We start from the raw sequence: 17,693 nt of genomic DNA, 5'->3' as shown, positions 1-17,693 counted from the left end.
GGGCTGGCAGCGCTGATGGCAGCTGGCCAGGCACTAGGCCCCTGCTCAGCTAAGAATAGAAGGCTTTGTGTGAGTTAAGTAGCAGCCGGAACCTATCCGTCCTCCCAGCCCGGCCCACGGGGCTTATTAAGCAGGATCTGGGGCCATCGTCGGTCCCCCCGGGTAGAGGAGGGAGAGGGTGGGTGAAGGGTGCTTGGGCCTCCACGGGCTTCCCCGGGACTCCTCTCGTGTTTCCACGTGATGATGATTTGATTTTTTTCCATAAGTAAGGCTCATTGCTCCTCCCTTCTCGTCCCTGGGGCTGGCTAGGAGCATCACCCAGTGTTCCTGGGGGAAATCTCTCTGAGAAATGTTCAAACAAACAAGCTGGCCTCTAAGAGGAACGAACAGATCAATGGAGATGGCTTTGTCTTCAAGGAGAGAGCTGATGAGGGCGGTCATTCATTGAGTGTCTACTGTATGCCGGACCCTGGGCTCGGTGCTTGTGGCCTTGCCTCATCTAACCCTCACAGGGGTGCTGCGGGGAGGTGTCCTCCTCCCCACCATGTGCGTGAGGACACTGAGGACCAGCGAGTACTTGGCAGAGCTGAGACTAGAACCAAGGACTGTCCCACCTCGTTCCTTCTGGGGGCAAAAGATTCGTGAGTCGGGGGAGAGGCGAGAGTCCCAATTCCTGGCGAGAGCCCTGGGCACGGAAGACTTGGTCTTGGCACAACAAACTGTGCTTTAGGTTACTCCAGAACCGGATTGGGAGGACTTAGGGTCCCATCACAAACAGAGGAGGTGTGGGCACCTGTTTGTGGAGTTGGAATGAACCCACATCCCCTTGGGTCTCAGACTCCTCTTCTGTAAAGTGGACAGAAGCTGCTTGGGACAGCATCATGAGGCCAGAGCTCCAGATTCCTGGTCTTTTGAACAGTGAGTGTCCTGGTCCGTCCTCTCTGCAGGTCCCTGGGCCCTCCCACCACTCCCTCCCCTCAGAGACTATTCCCAGGGTGAGAACTGGAAGGAATCCTGGGTCATCCTCTGGTTGTACACGTGGGAAGAATAGGGGCTGGCCTGAGGTCATGAGGTAGGTGGGCTGGGAGCACATAGTGGGCATTTAATTCTTTCTTCCAATGCCTGCTCCCCTTTGGGCACTGCTCTTGTGTGCCGATCTGGAGGGCTGGGGTGGGCTGGGGATGGAGTCAGCCTGATCCTAGGAGGGACGGAGGGAGGCAGGGGCCAAAGCTGTGAGCCTATAATGCCCCAGACCTGTCTGTGCTTGCCCAAACCCCGCCCAACTCAAAGCCCCCTCTTCTGTGAAGCCTGCCTGCCCCTCCCTAATTGCCCTTCTAACCTCCCTCTCTACCCCAAGAGTGGGAATTTTTTTAAACTGTAGTAACAAACATATAACTTAAAATTTACCATCTTAATAATTTTTTTCCTAAAGATTTTATTTATTTATTTGTCAGAGAGGGAGAGAGAGTACAAGCAAGGGGAGCAGCAGGCAGAGGGAGAGGGAGAAGCAGCCTCCCCACTGAGCAGGGAGCCTGATGTGGGGCTCTATCCCAAGACCCTGGGATCATTCAGCAGATACTTAACCGCCCGAGCCACCCAGGCATCTCCCATCTTAATAATTTTTAAGTGTACATTTCAGTAGTGTTAACTTCATTCACATTGTTGCACAATGCATCTCCAGAACTTTCCAACTGGCAAAACTTGAAATTCCCAGGGCCCTTGGGGGGCTCGGTCAGTTAGGCTTCGGCTCAGGTCATGATCTCAAGGTCCTGGGATGTAGCCCCTCGTTGGGCTCCCTGCTCAGCGGGGAGTCTGCTTCTCCCTCTCCCTCTGCCCCTCCCCCCACTCATGCTCTCTCGCTCTCTCAAATGAATAAATAAAATCCTTAAAAAAAAAAAACCCAGAAATACCCACTAAATTACAACTCCCCTTTCCCCCCACCCCCCAGCCCCTGGCAACATCCATTCCATTATGAATCTGACTGTTCTAAATGCTTCATATCTGTGGAATCATACCATATTTGTCTTTCTGTGACTGACTGACTTCGCTGGTGTAATGTCGTCATGGTCTGTCCATGTTGTAACGTGTGACAAGATGTCTTTCTTTTTTTATGGCTGACTAATATTCAGCTATATGCACATACCATGTGTTTACCCATTTGTCACTGCACATATGGCTGCGTCGCCTCTCGCTACTGTGAAGCGTGGGAGTTTTGCGGGTGAACAGGCCGGTTTGGACCCTGGCTTCCAGCGTCACTTGAGCTGGGAGTCTCAGTCCTTCGTCACTTACTGCTGAGCCTGGCGGGGTTGCAAGGATTAGAAATTGTGCACGTAAAAATGCCCGGCAAGGCGGGTTTCCAGTGAGGGGGGAGGGCATTCATCCTCGTTATGCACTTTCCATCTTGGGATGGATCCCTTTTGGGATTTATGGGACCCACATACCCAAGCTCACCTTAACCCTCCTCCACGAGGCCAGCTCAGCATCTGGTGACTCTTAGAGCGGTGGAGCTGGAGAGCACCTGGGCCCAAAGAGGGGCAGGGACTTGCCCAAGTTCGCACAGCCTGTCAGCAGCCGTGCCAGCCTTCCTGCTCGGGGACCTTCTGGCTTCACTCTCCAGGATCCACAGGCCTTGTGCTCCAGTGGGACCGGCTCTCCAGGGGCCTGTGTATAATCCTGCAGCGTGCAGGGCTAGGGAAGGCCGGGAGCAGGGCGATGAGCATCTCAGGCTCCTCTGCGTGGGGCCGCAGGGAGGTGGCATCTGCCAGGCTCCTCTGATGGCCTCCTTGTCCCGGGGCTGTGGATGGCAGCGCCGCCCAGCGATGAGGGGCTCGGGTCAGACTCATCCGCAGGGCTCAGGCTTGCCCGAGGTCCTGCCTCACACCTGGGAGCTCATGCTCTGCTTTCGCTTACCTGTGTTTGCTTATTCCTTCCCTCGGTCGTTTCTTCAGTAGATACTCCCTGAGGCCTGCTGTGGGCCTGGGGGCCAAGCAGACCTGGAAGACAGTCAGCGTGGCGTAGCAGTGAATATTGTGCATTCTGGGGCTGACCTGCCTCGGTTCAGATCCTGACCCTGCCAATTACCAGCTCTGTGACCTTGGCCAAATTGCTTACCCTCTCTGTGTTTCTTCCCTAAAGCGGAGATAATGATGTTCCGGTTACGATTATTACAAAACAAATCACCTCGAAATTTCGTGACTTTATAGAAGAACACCCATTTTATTATCTCCGTGTGTAGAGGTCAGGAATCTGAGGTGGGCTTAGCTGAGCGGTTGTGGCTCAGGGTTCTGACATGGTTATAGTCGGATGGCAGCTAGAGCAGCGACAAGCTGGGGCCGCTGGAGGTTGGCTGGGCCTCTCCCGCTCTTCATGTCATCGCAGGGCTCCGTTGCTGGCTGTGGGCTCATCTGGGCTTCCCCACAGAATGGCAGGCTCGGAGCAATCAGGTTGACTCCCTGGCGGCCCAGTGCTCCAGCAGGAATATCCCAGTGAGCACAGCAGAAGCTGCGCGACATTCGATGAGCTGGCCTGGGAAGCCTCGTGGTGTCACTTCTGCCATTAGCCCCAAGCGCCCCTGCCCAGCTTCAAGTGGGGGTAGCATAGACCCTACCTCTCCCCGGGAACATTGTAGAAAGAGCATGTGGGATGAAAGATACTGCTGCAGGTGTCTCTGAAAATACAGTCTGCCACAGTTGTGAGACTTAGGCGGGTCAAAACGTGGGAGCGGTCTAAGACGGTGATTAGGCATTGTAGAGAAGTGATAGCTGTATGTAGTTGGGGTGATTTTGACCATATGCAACTTACTCATGGTGTGCTGACTTTAAGATCTGATTCCCAATGCAGAAGCCAATTCACTGAACTGCAGCATTTCCCATTTGGGTACTGAGGGATCTATAGGAGTTCAATGTGCAGAGGGAGCTAGCTGTGTAAAGGTATGGCATGAGAAGTTCCTGGGGCAGAGACTTAGCTCCAAGTGGCTGGGGCTCCCCTGAGATGAAATGGGGAGGTGCTGGGAAGGTGAATTGAGACCAGGTGGAGAAAAGCTTTGCATATGAGGTTTCTCCCAAGGGGTTCTTGGCTGTTTCTCAGGCAGAGATACGAAGGGCTAGAGATGGGGCCTGGCCAATGAGGGAGCCACTTCTGAGGTGCGATCAGCAGGATTTGGGAAGGTGCTGGCCTTAGGGGGTGTAGGGAGAGGACAGGAATGATGGGACGCACGCATGCCCCGGTGTTTGCCCAGGGCATTTGCACTGGTTTTGCACGTGACATGCATATCCACCCGCACTTGGCTTTTCTTCCCTTAAGTATATCGGATATTAAGCAGTTTTCCTCTGCTGCAAGGGAAGGTAGAAGGGTGGGAGGGTGCCTGGGTGGCAGAGAGGGCTGGGGAGCCTAGCAGCTACCGGAGGGAAGCTGGCAGGGCCAGAGAACACCCACTGGCCTCCTCCTCTGGCCTCGGCCCCATCTGTGCGGAACGGCCCCCCGCACCTCTCCTGGCCTCTCCTTCCAGCACCCCTTCCTACTCTGCAGCCTCGCCGGCTCCGAATGGAACAGATTCCGAGGGTTTGTAGTGTCCACCTCCCACTCATATCACAGATGGGGATACTGAGGCCCGGTGACTTGCTTCAAATCCCAGAGCAAGTTAATAAAGGAGCCAGCTCAGTCCATCCACGTGGCTGCAGCCAAGCACCGCGGCACTCAGGGCTGCCTCGGATTCCGTTCAGAACAGGTGCTCTGCAGGTAGAGAGAGGTTCCTGCCTGCGACGCCCTCCAGCCCCCGCTCCTGCAGCTTCCCCGCAGCCACTCTGAGGCCAGTGCTCCCTCCGGAGGGGCATGGTGGCTGGGAACAGGATTTCAGTGGACGAGAAGAAGGGGTTAGCAGCCGTGTGGCCCGGGAAAGTCATCTGTCTCTCACCTGTAAAGGACCAGCACCCCAGCAGGACTGTCCTGAGGGCCAGATGGACTCGTCAGGGCTGGGTTCTACCTCTGATGTTAGTGTTGCCTCTGGGAAAGGGAAGGGCCTAGGGTTACTCGGAGGGGCATTTGAGCCACCCTGGGGAGGCAAGGCTGGACCAGGGCTGGGGAAGGGGACTTAGTCTTGATCCTAAAAGCTCTGAGCTGGCCTGGTCCAGCCCTTCCCTTACCTGAGAAGGGGCCCAAGGCAAAGATCAGGGTGGGATCTGGGCGGGATCCCCTCTAGGCGCCACCTCCCCACCTAGCACTGAGAGGGTGGGCTTCCTGGAGGAAGAGGTTATGGAAACTGAGGGGGAAAGAAGGGCTGAAGCCACAGAGCTGTGTGCTGTTGCTGCTGCCCCTTGCCCCAAGCCCCTGCCCTGCAGCGGTGAGAGCCAGCCCTGAGCCCCCACCAAGCCAGCCTTGACTCCTGGCGCCCATGGTGCCCATGACGGAAACAGAGGCCCAAGTCCACGCTGCCTCCAGGTTGCTGCGTCCGTGGGCCTGTCTATGTCTCCATGAGCGTGTGTTTGCGCCCGTGCGTCCGTGTGCATTTGCCCGGGCTGCCTGTGAACATGTGCTCTGTATCTGTGCGTGTCTGCCTGTGTGTGTTTGTGCACGTGCTCGCACACGTGTGAGAGGGGCGCCTTGCTTTCCTGCAGGCCCCGTGGGGTCTCTCCTTATACATGCCAGACAGGTTAGAATGTGTCTGCATGGGGCTGAGAGCGCGTGTGTTTCAAGCCCTGAGGAGGGGCGGAGCAGAGACAACCCTTGCCCTGGGAGGTATGTGGGCAGAGGGGAGATCCAGATCTCACCAATGGGGCAAACTCAGCAGAAAGCCAAGTTCCTCAGATTTGGGGACTCCCTCCCAGGGACTCTTGTGTGCAGAACTTGGGCTGGGTGCTGGGACCCACAGTCAGATCAGGCAATGCCCCTGCCCTTCCAGAGCCAGCGAGGGGCATCAGTATGCAGCTGGACACAAGCATGGCTGCCCAATCGGGCTATGCAGGGCTCAGCAAAACAGGAAAAGGCATGCCTGATCTCCCAGGAGAGTCAAGGAAGGCTTCCTGCAGGAGGAGTTCGAACCAAGACCTGAGGGCTTTGTGGTGGGAGGTTGAGGGGGAAAAGGGTGGAGAACAGGTCTCAGGGAGGCTGAGGGGGCTAGAGGAAGGTGGGTGGGAAGGGTGATTCTCATCTGCCAGGCCTGGAAGCCTGGAGAATGGAGGTGCCTTGAGATAGGGCACGGGCGGAGGAGGTTTAGGGGAATGCGATAAGTTCCCATTGGGCCACCGCGGGTATGAGGTTCCTGTGGGGTGTCCAGGCCAGGATGACCAGGGGTCACTGGATACTGGGGCTTTGAGCTTGGTCCAGGAAGAGACAGCCGTGCTGGCTGATTTTGCACAAGGCGTACGAAGGGCAAGGGAGAAAGTGCTGCGTGAAGCCCAGGCGGGGGCGGTGGGGGGGGGCTGCCGAGACAAGGAGGGCAACCAGAGCAAGTGGTGTCCTGTATGCCAGTGATGGAAGATGTTTCCAGAAGGAGGGTGAAGCCCACTGTGTCAGGGAGGACTGAGAGCTGCCCAGTGGGCTCACTCGCATGGAGGTCATGGTTGAACTTGGCAGGAACAGAGGGCCATGGGTTTAGTAGCAGGTGGGAGGGAGGAAGTGGAGACATGGGTGTAGACAACTCTTTTGGAGGTTTGGATGAGAGGGAAGAAAGGAAAGAGAGTGCAGGCTGGAAAGGGGTGGAGGAGAAGCACAACTGGGTGAGACTCAGGCCAGTTCATTGCCTTCTGGAAGGACCCAGCCCAGAGGAGGTGCGAGGGAGGAGCAGGGTGAGACCATCTATGAACACCTGCTCTAGGTCTCTGCAGGGGCCGCGGTGTGTGTGTGTGTGTGTGTGTGTAGGGTGTCCTGGGGGGGGGTGCGATTTTCCTGGAAGGATGGTTGTGCAGAGCAGGGGGGAAGGAGGTGGCACGATGGCAGCCCTCAGTCCTGCCCTGAGCTCTGCCAGGCTCCAGGGCTTCGGTCCACCTGGTGGGTGGGAAGATCGGGGACCCTTTCCTGTGGAGACTTTTGGCCTCCTAGGAGGCAGAAGCCCCACAAACTCTGAGCATCCTCATAAAGCAGGTTCCAAGTGAGTGGTAGAAGCTCAGAGCTGGGTGGAGTTGGCCTCCGGTGTTTTTCTGTCTCCGGGGCTCTAGGGGTGGCTTCAGAGCTGCTTCCAACAAGAAAAGCCTGGGAAGGTCAGGGCATGGATCCTCCTGCTTCCAAGGAGGACACACCCAGCTCCCTGCAGGGCAGGGGGTGTTGGGCCGCAGGGAACTAGAGGTGTTCACAGCCCGAGTCACCCTCCTCCTCCTCCCCGGAACCTCTTCGGGGCTGGCTCCTTCCAGGCGGCAATGGACAGACCTGAGTCTCACCCAGTTTGTCCCCCTCCACCCCTTTCCAGCAAGCACTCCCTTTCTTCCCAATTACTGGGAAGTTCTTCCTCTGGGTCTAGCCGAAGTCCATCCTGCTGTGTGTTCCCTTCTGGTGAACTTGTTCAACCCTGCTCCGTGGAGCCAAGCTGATCAGCCGGCCGCTTTGAGTGGCGGCCAGTGTTTTTACAACTTGTTTTCATAAAGTTGGTTTGAAGTCTCCCTGCATTCCCAGAATGTCAGACCCGCCCTGATTCACAAGGATTGACCAAAACAGGATCTGAGCCAACCAGAAGAATCTGAGGACTTAGTCATCCCCCTTGGATCATCTACAGATCCTCCTGCTTTCCTTCTAATAAAAAAAATGAAAGTTAGCTCAGATGGCCAGGAGGGGACAGCGTTGAGGGCTGTAAACAGATCAGATGATGCTGGCAGACAGAGGGGTCAGGGCTGAGGCTTTGCACAGGGGCCACCTCAATTTGAGTCTGTTCTGCTGCTTGCCACTTGGGGGAGCTTTAACAACTCGAAGTCTGAGCCTCAGTTTCCTTGTCTCTGAAATGGGAAAATTAATGGCACCGACCTCATAGCTGTCTGAGGTTGGGTGATCTGGAAGCAGACCCTGAGACAAGGCTTGAGGTGAGAGTGGTTTATGAGAAGTTTTCCAGAAAAGAAGCTGCTAAGGGCATAGGGAAAGTAGAACCAGAGAGAGAAGAAGCAAGAGTGGAAGGGCGCTTGGCTCGGTCTGCACAGGAGCTCTGAGGACATGGGGCCAGAGCGGACTGCCAGAGCAAGGGTGCTAGAGAGCTTAGACCTTTCAGGGGCTCACTGGTAAAGGGGCCCCAGGGAATGGCCATGCCCACACACCTCCACAGATGTTGGCTGCTGGGAGGGCCCACGCAAGCCGGTATGCCCCGGAACAGCAAAGTGATCCCAGGGGACGTGGGTGGAACATGACAGAGGCCCCTCCTGAGAATTAGTCCACGGATTATATTCCGATAAAGCGTATGTGGTGCTGATTATGTGGGGCCCGGCCCAGAGGAAGTTCCGGTAAGTGACAGCTCTTCGCACCTGTTAGAAAGGGGGGTGCAGAAGAGGTGCCCCAGGACTGTGTGGTCCGCAAGAAGCAGGACCTTCTGAGAGCTTCCTTGTGCTCCCCCTGTTCCCTCAGGCCCACATGCTCTCTCGCAGCTTCCAGAAGCAGAATCCCACAGAGCTCCCCAGCTGGGAGGCCTGGCTCCAGCCCCCAAGGTTCTCCCTGATGACTTGGCTTTGTGCAGCCTCTCCAACCTCGCCCGAGTTGCCCTGCCATAGTCCCTTCCTGAGAGGTGTGCCACCTCCAGCCCTGCCTGCACGGAAGCGCGGGACCCGGCAGAGGGCCGGGGCAGCAGTTAGCTCAGGGCCGTGGAAGCAGTGAGCAGCACAGAGGAAACAGGCTCCTGGGGCCCATCCCCACCTGAAGTGAATTTCGCTTTTCTTCTAAGCCCACCCCACTCCACCCCTCTGTGTTTACTGGGCTTTTTCCCGTAGAAGGTGTTCAGGGATTGCTTGGGGGACTCACATTGGTCAGCGTGTCCCAGGAACGAACCAGCAGAAGTTGTGCTTCCAAGAGGCTTGATGGCTTTCAGGGGTGACGTCAGCTGGGGTTGGCCCCGATGGCCCCAATGGAATCTGCCCCAAGCCCTCTCCCACCTCTGTGACAGCACGAGGGATGGCACCCACAGTCTGGTCTCCCCACTTACTAAGGCTTGTAGGAGTCTAGCTCCACAGTGCGTGACAGGCCCGGGTCCTAGTTCAGACCCTGTCACCTGCTGTGTGACATTGGCCAAGTCAGCTCCTGTCTCTGAGCCTCAGTGCCCTATGTGTCTAACCAAAGTGTTGTACCCACCCACCTCAAGTCGGCTGATTTCAGCATGGTGTTAAGTCCTGTTTGGCTGATACCCAGAGAGGCAAGGTGACTTGCCCAGATCACACAGTGAAAGGGTGGAGTGAGAGGGCCAGGACCTGCTCCCTGCCCCCTGGCTGGTTAGGTGAGCACCTTACCCTTTACCAGCTCTGCTCTGGCCCCCAGCGCTGTCTAATTTGGAGCCTGAACTAAATTCTCCATGATCAGGGTGGACCGAGCTAGGTATCCGAGCGGTCAGTCACTGCTGCTCATTGCTAGCACGTCGGACAGCCATCTGCGGAGCACGTACTGTGGAAAGGGTCCTGCTTTCACCAGGCTTAATGACGAGTACCCCGCAAGACCTATCCTGAGGCCCGGGCCCCCCTGCCTGCCCTGCCGAGGAGTGGGGGTAGACAGGCCCACTGCGAGGTGTGCAGGGTCCCGAGCAAAACTACAAGTAGAGGCCCATATAGCTCTATCGGACAGTTGAAGGTTATAAAAGAAACCCAGAAAATAATTTGATTTTCTCGCCTAGACAATTGTATCTTCGTAATATAAATTGAAACGTACGTGTAAAGTCATGAATTTATACAACTAAAAGTGACAAAATAGCAAAGAAGACTGAATATAATTATGAGTACACATCTGGATGTTTCATTGGTGGGCCGGTGATGTTCTGATGAGTGATAAGACAGGGTTCATACATTACTCCCTATTTCTTTCATAAAATATATTGTGTTCATTTTAGCGAGAACACCATAGTTATAGTGTTTTAGTCAAGATTTGCACATCCTTTGGAAGTTGGTATCGATAGTAAGAATCTGAAGGATCAAAAATAAAATGCAGTTATAGTTACGGTGCACGGAATTTGAGTGTATTTCCATCAAAAATGTAAATGAAAGTAACTACAAAGAAATGAAAACGCGTATCTTCCAAAAATTGTCGTTATGCCTTGAAATTATCCATGGAAATCAAATTATGCACGTGATAATCGATGAGTATCAGATTTTAAACTAAAATCATTTGAATGAGATGAAATATTCATATTTTTGAACATTTATAAGCTTGAAATTATTCAGTCCCGGCCTTTCTTGTCCCCCTAGTTGCCAATGCAAAGAATTAGTGTCACATTTCGGGTTCCATTAATCGGAGTAATATGAACTCTAAGATACTGTAAGACGTTCTTCGGCTCCTTTGTGCATTTATGGGGGATACCACACTAAGTCATGAGTACTCTTAGAACCACACATTGGAATAGGGAGAGAACCCAAAACATAATGGGAAACAGATACTTGAAGCTATGCTCATTGCTGTCCGAGAAAGGATTTGACAAGTTGAATTTGCCCCTAAACATTCCTGCCTCTTTGTCCCCCCTCCCCCGCCACGACCACCTAGTGTCCCTCTCCCCCATCAGCAACAAAGCGACCCCCAGTTCTTCATCTGGACAGAATCACCTTTTGTTCTTCATGCCGAAGGAATGGAGGAGGATTTTAGCGGGGCCTGAGTGGCGTTAGGGGAGCAGATGACACTCACGGGTCCCACGGATGTCCTGTGCAGAGGCTCCCGTATGTTCTCCACTACGTTCGCTTGTGAGCGTGTGTCTGTGATGTGTGGTCTCCGGGCGGTGGCCCTTCTTCTCTGTGCCTCAGGGTGATTCAGTGGGTGGGAGGAGATCTCATCGGTGAGATCTCTATCATCCAGCTACAACAGATGAATGATGGAGCTTGTCCTAAGGCTGGTGTTTAAATCTGTGTGTCTGCATCCACTCATGCCTTTCCTTCATGCAAGCATTTGTTCATTTATTTAAAACCCACATTTGCTTCCTCCAACCCTTCATTTCATTGTGGAATGCCAGGCCATAGGGCTCCTGGGTTTTTTTTGTTTTGGTTTGGTTTGGTTTTTTTACGATTTTATTTATTTGTCAGAGAGAGCGCGCGCGCGCGTGCACGCTTCCTACAAGGAACCTGATGTGGGACTCGATCCCAGGGCCCTGGGATCATGACCTGAGCTGAAGGCAGACGCTTAACCCTTTAGGCAGTCTTGTAGTGTAGCCCCACATCCTGCTGAAGAGGGAATAAAGGCTCAGAGAAGGGGACTGATGTACTAAGATCACACAGCAGAAAAGCCCCCGGCCATGTTTCACAGTCCAGAAGATGGACGCCATGTTCGAGCTTCAGGTAAAAATCCGAATAGGAGTTACTATATCCCCGTCGGCTTCGTCAGGCTCTGCTCCCCCAGCCACCTGCCGCAGGGCCCTGGGGATCCTGGAGGGGTTTTCAGCTTGAAGAGCCACTTCCTGTTTGGGGCCAAGCACTTCCTCCCAGTGACTCAGAGGCTCCCACTGGCCCCGTGCTGGGAAACCAAGGTGGGGGTGGAGCCAGGCCCAGGCCATGTCACCTTCTGCCTGGCACCCCAGCTGGGTGACCCCGAGACCAAGCAGTGCCACAGACTGGAGGTAGGAGATGGAGATGGAAGGAGGCCTCCAGACTGTTCTCACCCAGCCTGCGGGGCAGGGGTCTGAGAGCGGCCATGGTGGACAGGGGGGTGGCCTCCACATCCCGCCATTCCCACTTCTGCCTTCCAGGCTGGCTACCGCCCATGTACGGGCTGACAGCTGAGGCCGGGACGCCTCAGAGAGAATGGGCGACACTTTCTCTTCGGTGCAGAAGGGCAGTTAGGTGGAAAGAACAGGAGGCTGGGAGTCATGAGCCTGAATTTCTGACACCAACTTTCTCATGACCTTGCCAGCTCCCCACCCTTCTCTGGGCCTCAATCTCCACATGCGGGGGAGGGCTTGCTGCCTGTGACATTTCGTGGTGGCTTGGTATCAGGATGTACATGAAGAGATTTGGGGCTGAATTCTGGGTTTGGCACCTTGCTGGCTGCGTCCGTCTCTCAGAGTCTCCATTTTTAAATTTGAAATAATAATCACTTTAAGCATTTTACATAATTTAATCCTCACGTCAACCCTATGAGTCAGGTTTAATACTGTTGTTGTCATTGTTACTATTTTATAATAAGGAGATGGAGGCACAGAGAGGTTAGGTAACTTGCCCAAGTTTACACAGTAAGAGTCAAGATTCAAACTGGGACAGGTTGACCCCTGTGCCCATGCTGTTAACAACTGTGTTCCTGCTACTCAAATTGTGGCCCTTGGACCCGCAGCACCAGCATCAGCTGGGGGTTGGTCAGAAATGAAGAATCTCAGGCCCCGGTCTAGACCTCCTAGAAAACACAGTGTCAGACTATGTTTTAACAAGGTCTCCAGGTGATATGTTTGCACACGGAAGTTTGAGAAGCCCTGCTCTATTTCTATTCCATCTGTCACTTAAGGTCATAACGGGAGACTCAGGAAGTAAGTATGCTTCGTAGACGGAAAAGTGCAGGGCTCTCGGAGCACTGGGAGAAAGCTGGGGACTGCAGGAAGACGGAGGCAGGGTTGGGGTGCCCCGGGGGGTCTGTGTCTCACGAGCTGGGTGTCACTTCAAAGCTGTCTCTGCATCCAGCTCGTTCGCCCTCTGATGTGAGGCTGAGTCTTGGCCGTGTGTCTCTTGCCGGCGTGTGGTTCCAGGGCCCAGTCGGGTTAGAGAGTTCTCCTGTTGGCATGGGCTCGGGCAGCGGCACTGAGCCACCGCTGTCATGGGTCTGCAGGGCAGCCGGAGGCCCCCAGCCATGCCAGCCTCGGCGTGCCCTGGTGGGCAATGTGGCAGCATCCTCGCAAGCCTACAGCCCTGCCTCAGAGCTGCCTCCCCTCTGCTTTTCTCCCCAAGGCCTGTTGGTGTCTTCTCGCCTCCCAGTTCCTGGGCAGGAGGGCTGCCCTGCTGGCTGTAGGAGCTGGGGATGGGGGAGGCAGTGCGTGAGTCAGAAGTTAGCCACATAATTGCCGTGCCCCAGACACCGCCTCCAGCCCCCTGGCCCTCCCTCAGTGGCTGCCTCAGAAGAGCAGCTGGTTTGGCGGCTACCTCCAGAGAAGCAGGTCTCTGGGCTGCACGGAAGGGCCTCAGCCCCCCAGGAGCCACATGCAGCCCCATTTCTCTCCAGGGCGGCTGGGACTTGGATTGCGTTTCCATGGGTTCCGGAGGGGGCAGGAGGGGGCAGGAGGGGTTCGGGGTACTGGTTGTCCCGGGTTTGGGGTTGGGGCCGGTTTGCGGGCAGCTCGCATGAAGGTAGGATTGCTCGTGGGGGGTCTGGTGGCCCACAGCTGGACCACCCGCCGGCTCGGCAGCTTCCCGGGGCAGCGACAAGGTGTGACCCATCCCTGGGGCTCATACCCAGCACAGGGTGGGCACCGCGTGGGGACTCAGGAAGGGTCAGGTGGGAGAGGAGAAGGCAGCGTGGACTGATGAGTGATCTGATTGGGTTTGTCCCCTTGTCCCCTCAGCTGTCCCAGGGAAGTGACATCGCCACCTCCGTGGACCGGACATCCTCAGGAGCCCCGCTCACAGCCACTGATACCTTCTTCCAGGTAAAGAAAAGAGAAGGGAAGGGTGGGGGGAGAAAGGAGTCAGAGGCAAGGGACGGAGGACAGCACACTGGCTGCTAACGGTGCTTGCCTCTCCCAGGGGGACAGTGCCTTACAGTTTACAAAACAAAACAAAGCAATAATAGTAATAATCATCAGAAGCCCTCAGTAGAGCCCTCTGGTAGACCACTCATTCCCAAGTACCAGGGACTTACCTAAGCCCCCGACAAGTATTAGCTTGTTTCATCCTCACGACAGCCCGTGAGGTGGGTACTGTTATTATCCCCACTTTATAGATAAGGAGACTGAGGTCTGGTGGTATTATACCAATTAGTAGGTGGTAGAACTGGGTCTCAAACACAGGCAGACTGGCTTTCGTTGCACATTCTCAGCCCCTGTGATTTCCTGCCTCTAGAGCCATGTATTAAACTAAGGTTCCTTGACCTCCAATTTGGAGGTTTAAAGAGCTCCCATTTCCAGGGGAGATCGGTATTTTAAAAGATAATCCTAGAAAAAGTGATGCTTCAGCCAAAGGAATGAATAGCAAATGGTGAAATTGAAGGTCTTGAATCACAGAATTGGCATGAACCTTCAAGGCATACTGGGCCAGCAAATTCCTGCGGCTTTCTTCCTCAGCATGCGAGTAAGTCCAGTTTTCTTTGGTTACGGAAGGGAGACCAAGACATTTGAAAGGAGGGAAGAAAAGGTTAGGCCCCAGGTTCTCAGACGTGCCTGGAAGGAGAGAGGCCCCTGTCCTTCACAGGACACCACGATGAAAGAGACGGAGTGACAGGAAGTCAGTGTTCTGTGCTTACGCTGAGGTCATCTTATCCGGGACCTGGAGCAGATGTGTGCAAACAGATATCAGGGGGTTAAGCAAAAATTGTGGGAGAAAATACTTAATTGAGACTTTTTTTAGTAACTTTTTTTCCCTGTAAATTGGGAGAGGCTAATTATCATTCAGGAGCAGAAGTGGAAACGGGCTCAGAAACGGCTCTGCAGTCGCATGGTTTAAGAGGCTCTGATCTCTTTCCTTCCACCGCACGTTTCACCAGCTTTTCTGACTGACAAATAAACCAGGGCCTCCTTGGTGCCAGGCCCAGTGCAGAGACACAGGCCCCCTGCACAGTGACTCCTCGAGCAGAGATGGGGCCTGGGGTATCTTCTGTCCCCATCACCCAGTACAGGGCCACAGACACTGGGGCTCTTCAGAAAAGCTTGGCCAGATGGCTCTGAAGTCTGCCTGCAGAAGCTCCCAGCCTGGTGGGCAAGGCAGCTACGGAAGCAGATAATTACCGGGCACAGAGGCCTGCGATCATGTCTCGAGAGTTCTGCCGGATGACGGGAACACAGAGACAGGAGGTGGTGGGCTTCTGGGGGGTGGGGGGATCAGACCAAGCTTTGCACAGGGTCCATTTGTCAAGATGGATAGGACTTGAATTGGGGTGGCGGGGAGGGCTTTCCTGGCAGGGGCCCAGCATGAGCAAAGGCATGGAGGGGGCAGACTGGGTATGGGTGTGCTTGGAGCAGAGTGGAGAGAGGAGGGGGCAGGGGGAGGTGAGGCTACACAGGTAGGTGTGAGGGAAAGGAAGCAAGAGAAAGATTCCTTAAATGGTAGGCCTTGCTTCTCTTCCCATCCCCCGCCTGCTTGGGAAGCCCGTGTGTCTGATAAGTCTGCTGTTTTACATAAGTAAATAAAATAAATCATTGCTCTCCATTCCCTCCAGGGGTAAAAACTGGGCAGGGACAGGTTTGCTCAGTGCAAGTCTCTGCCAGACTCAGCTTTCTCTTTTTCCTCCCATTCGGGTCCCCCCCTCCCACCCCCCACTTCACGGAACCCAGGGAGAGGCCTCAGAAAAAGTCAGCCTGGTCCCTGTGACTGAATCACCATGCTCCTGGGAGGGACTGGGGTGTCAACCGAGGTAAGAGGTTGACGAGAGGCTCCTCCTCTCCAGGGCCCCTGGCTGACCCCTGAGGCCCCGCCAGAAACCCTGAGAATATTTGGCTCATTGCCTGCTCCGGGGGAGAACCAGTGCCAGTCGGGGAGGAGGAGTAGGGGTCCAGGCAGCTTCAAGGGGGGAAGCACTCAGCCCTGCAGGGAGGGAGGAGCCTGTCACAGGATGTATGCAAGCCTACTCAGGCCACCCCTAAGAGCTGTACCAGGGGTTTCTGCATGAGAAGGGTGGCTGGATGGAATGGCTCCAGATCTTTCTCAGTGCTGACATTTGAAATAGTCTGAAATCCAAGGATAGTCTGAAAATCCAAGGATAGTTCTTAGATCCCTGTTGGACTGCACCAGGATTCCGTGATTGTATAAGTCTTGACTGGGGTGATTCCAGTTTAGAGAGCTTGTAGTAGAGATTTTGAGTTCTGAGATGCTAAGCTCCGCATTCTGGGCAAGACCAGGTCACTCCCGGGGACTGCTCAGCCCACACTTATAGTCCCGACTTGGGAAACAGTGGTCCTGCCTATGCCAAGAGAAGCCAGGTCTCCCGGGCAGGGTCCATTCCCGGCTCCTGTCCAGTCTGTAGCCCCAAACACGCCCTAGACACGTGGGTCTGTCCCCGTAGGGCCTTCACTGAAGCTCAAAACACCTATGCTGACCTCCCCCAGCCTCTCCTCCCCGTCGGTCAGTAAACCCGGGGATCTGCTTTCCTGCGGAGCTGGCCAGATGCTTCAGTGAGCGGATGCGCGGGGGCCTGCGTGCGCCAGAAGGCCCCGTGCGCGGGGTGTCGTTGACGCTGCCGTTGTACTGTGAGCTTGTCTCCTTGAAAGGAAGGTTTGTGCCTGATTCCCTGTGAATCACTCTTGGCTCCCAGCAGGGCCTGCTACAGAGAGCGGATTCTTCTTAAACATTGACTGAGGCTGCTCAGGAGCTTTAGGTAGGGGAGAAGTCGTCCCAGAGGCCACAGTTCCAAGAAAGCCGTCCCTTCCCGAGGGAGGAGCAGAGAGCCCTTTCTGCAGGAGAATGGCCAAGAGGGGCAGAAGAACTGGGGAGCCCACCGCTGGGGTCGGGAGCCAAGCTGCCCGGAAGATCGGTCCAGCTTGGCCTGCTCGGAGGGGAAGGGAAATCAGAGGTCTCCTGGCACGGAAGTATGGGATACACAGGCAGCCCTGGCACCACTGTGGGAAGAGACTCATAATGACCCTAATTATGGCCTGATTGATTCTTTGAGCGCCCCTGCAGAGCCCAAGCCTTGGCCACTGAGCTGCTTTTCTCCAAAGAGCGAACAGGCGCACCAGGGCCCCGGGCTGCCGACCCGCCTTCTCGTTTTACCTCCCCTGGCCTCTCCCCACCGGCCGCTGCCTCCGTGACAGATTCCGTCCTGCCGGGTATCTGTCTACCTTCTCTGCTGGCTTCATTAAATCTCGGGCTTTGCGTGAGGCCCAGAGAAGCGGACTGACTTGCCCGGGGCCACACAGCGAGATGGTGGCAGCCAGATCTCTCCATCCTAGCCATCTGATGAGGCCCACAGCTGGGAACAGGGTAAATGCGGGAGTGCCCCCCCGAAGCTAACTGCAGAAAGCTAGGCCTCAGGGCAGTGGGGCTGGGGCTGGGTTTGGCTGGTCCCATTATCAGCCCTGTCCACCCTGGCCCCTGCCGGCCCCTCCCTGGGGTTTGGTGGCTTGATGAGATGCCTGGAGGTGTCCTGCTGCCCCTGGGCTCCCAGAGGGCGAGGAGTCTCCTATTGGGAACAGGCCTCCCATCACTCCCACATGGAGCCCCCATGAGGCTTAAACTTGCTGGCTGGAGTCTGGGGCTGCCCTCAGCTCGGCAAGAGACCCTGCTCAGGCCTCCCTGCCGCCAGGCTTTCCTTGTGCTGCCCGCCAGCCAGAGCCCCCCATGTTCTCCCACTTTGCCACAAATCCTTCCTTATTTCTGAATTCCCCTTAGAACCCCCTCTCCTAGAAGCCACCCTACTGTGATCAGTGCTGGGACCCGAGGAGGCACAGAAGTTAATGGGACCCAGAAGAGACCCTG

General features: G+C 55.3%; 1 protein-coding gene across 3 annotated transcripts in view; it reads left to right on the top strand.

Annotated features, from left to right (window-relative positions):
• The window catches only part of GDPD5 (glycerophosphodiester phosphodiesterase domain containing 5), an 84,353-nt gene that overhangs the window by 18,385 nt on the left and 48,275 nt on the right, over positions 1 to 17,693 (top strand). For all 3 annotated transcript variants that reach the window (XM_040630854.1, XM_040630853.1, XM_040630855.1), the window contains exon 2: positions 13,631 to 13,714. The gene's annotated coding sequence lies outside the window, so the exon portion shown is untranslated. The remainder of the gene's footprint in view (positions 1 to 13,630; positions 13,715 to 17,693) is intronic.

Source organism: Ursus maritimus, unplaced genomic scaffold (genome assembly GCF_017311325.1).
Source record: "Ursus maritimus isolate PB19 unplaced genomic scaffold, ASM1731132v1 scaffold_16, whole genome shotgun sequence".
Lineage (NCBI taxonomy): Eukaryota > Metazoa > Chordata > Mammalia > Carnivora > Ursidae > Ursus > Ursus maritimus.
Note: the sequence above shows the minus strand (reverse complement) of the source record. Positions and strands in the feature narration are given on the sequence as shown.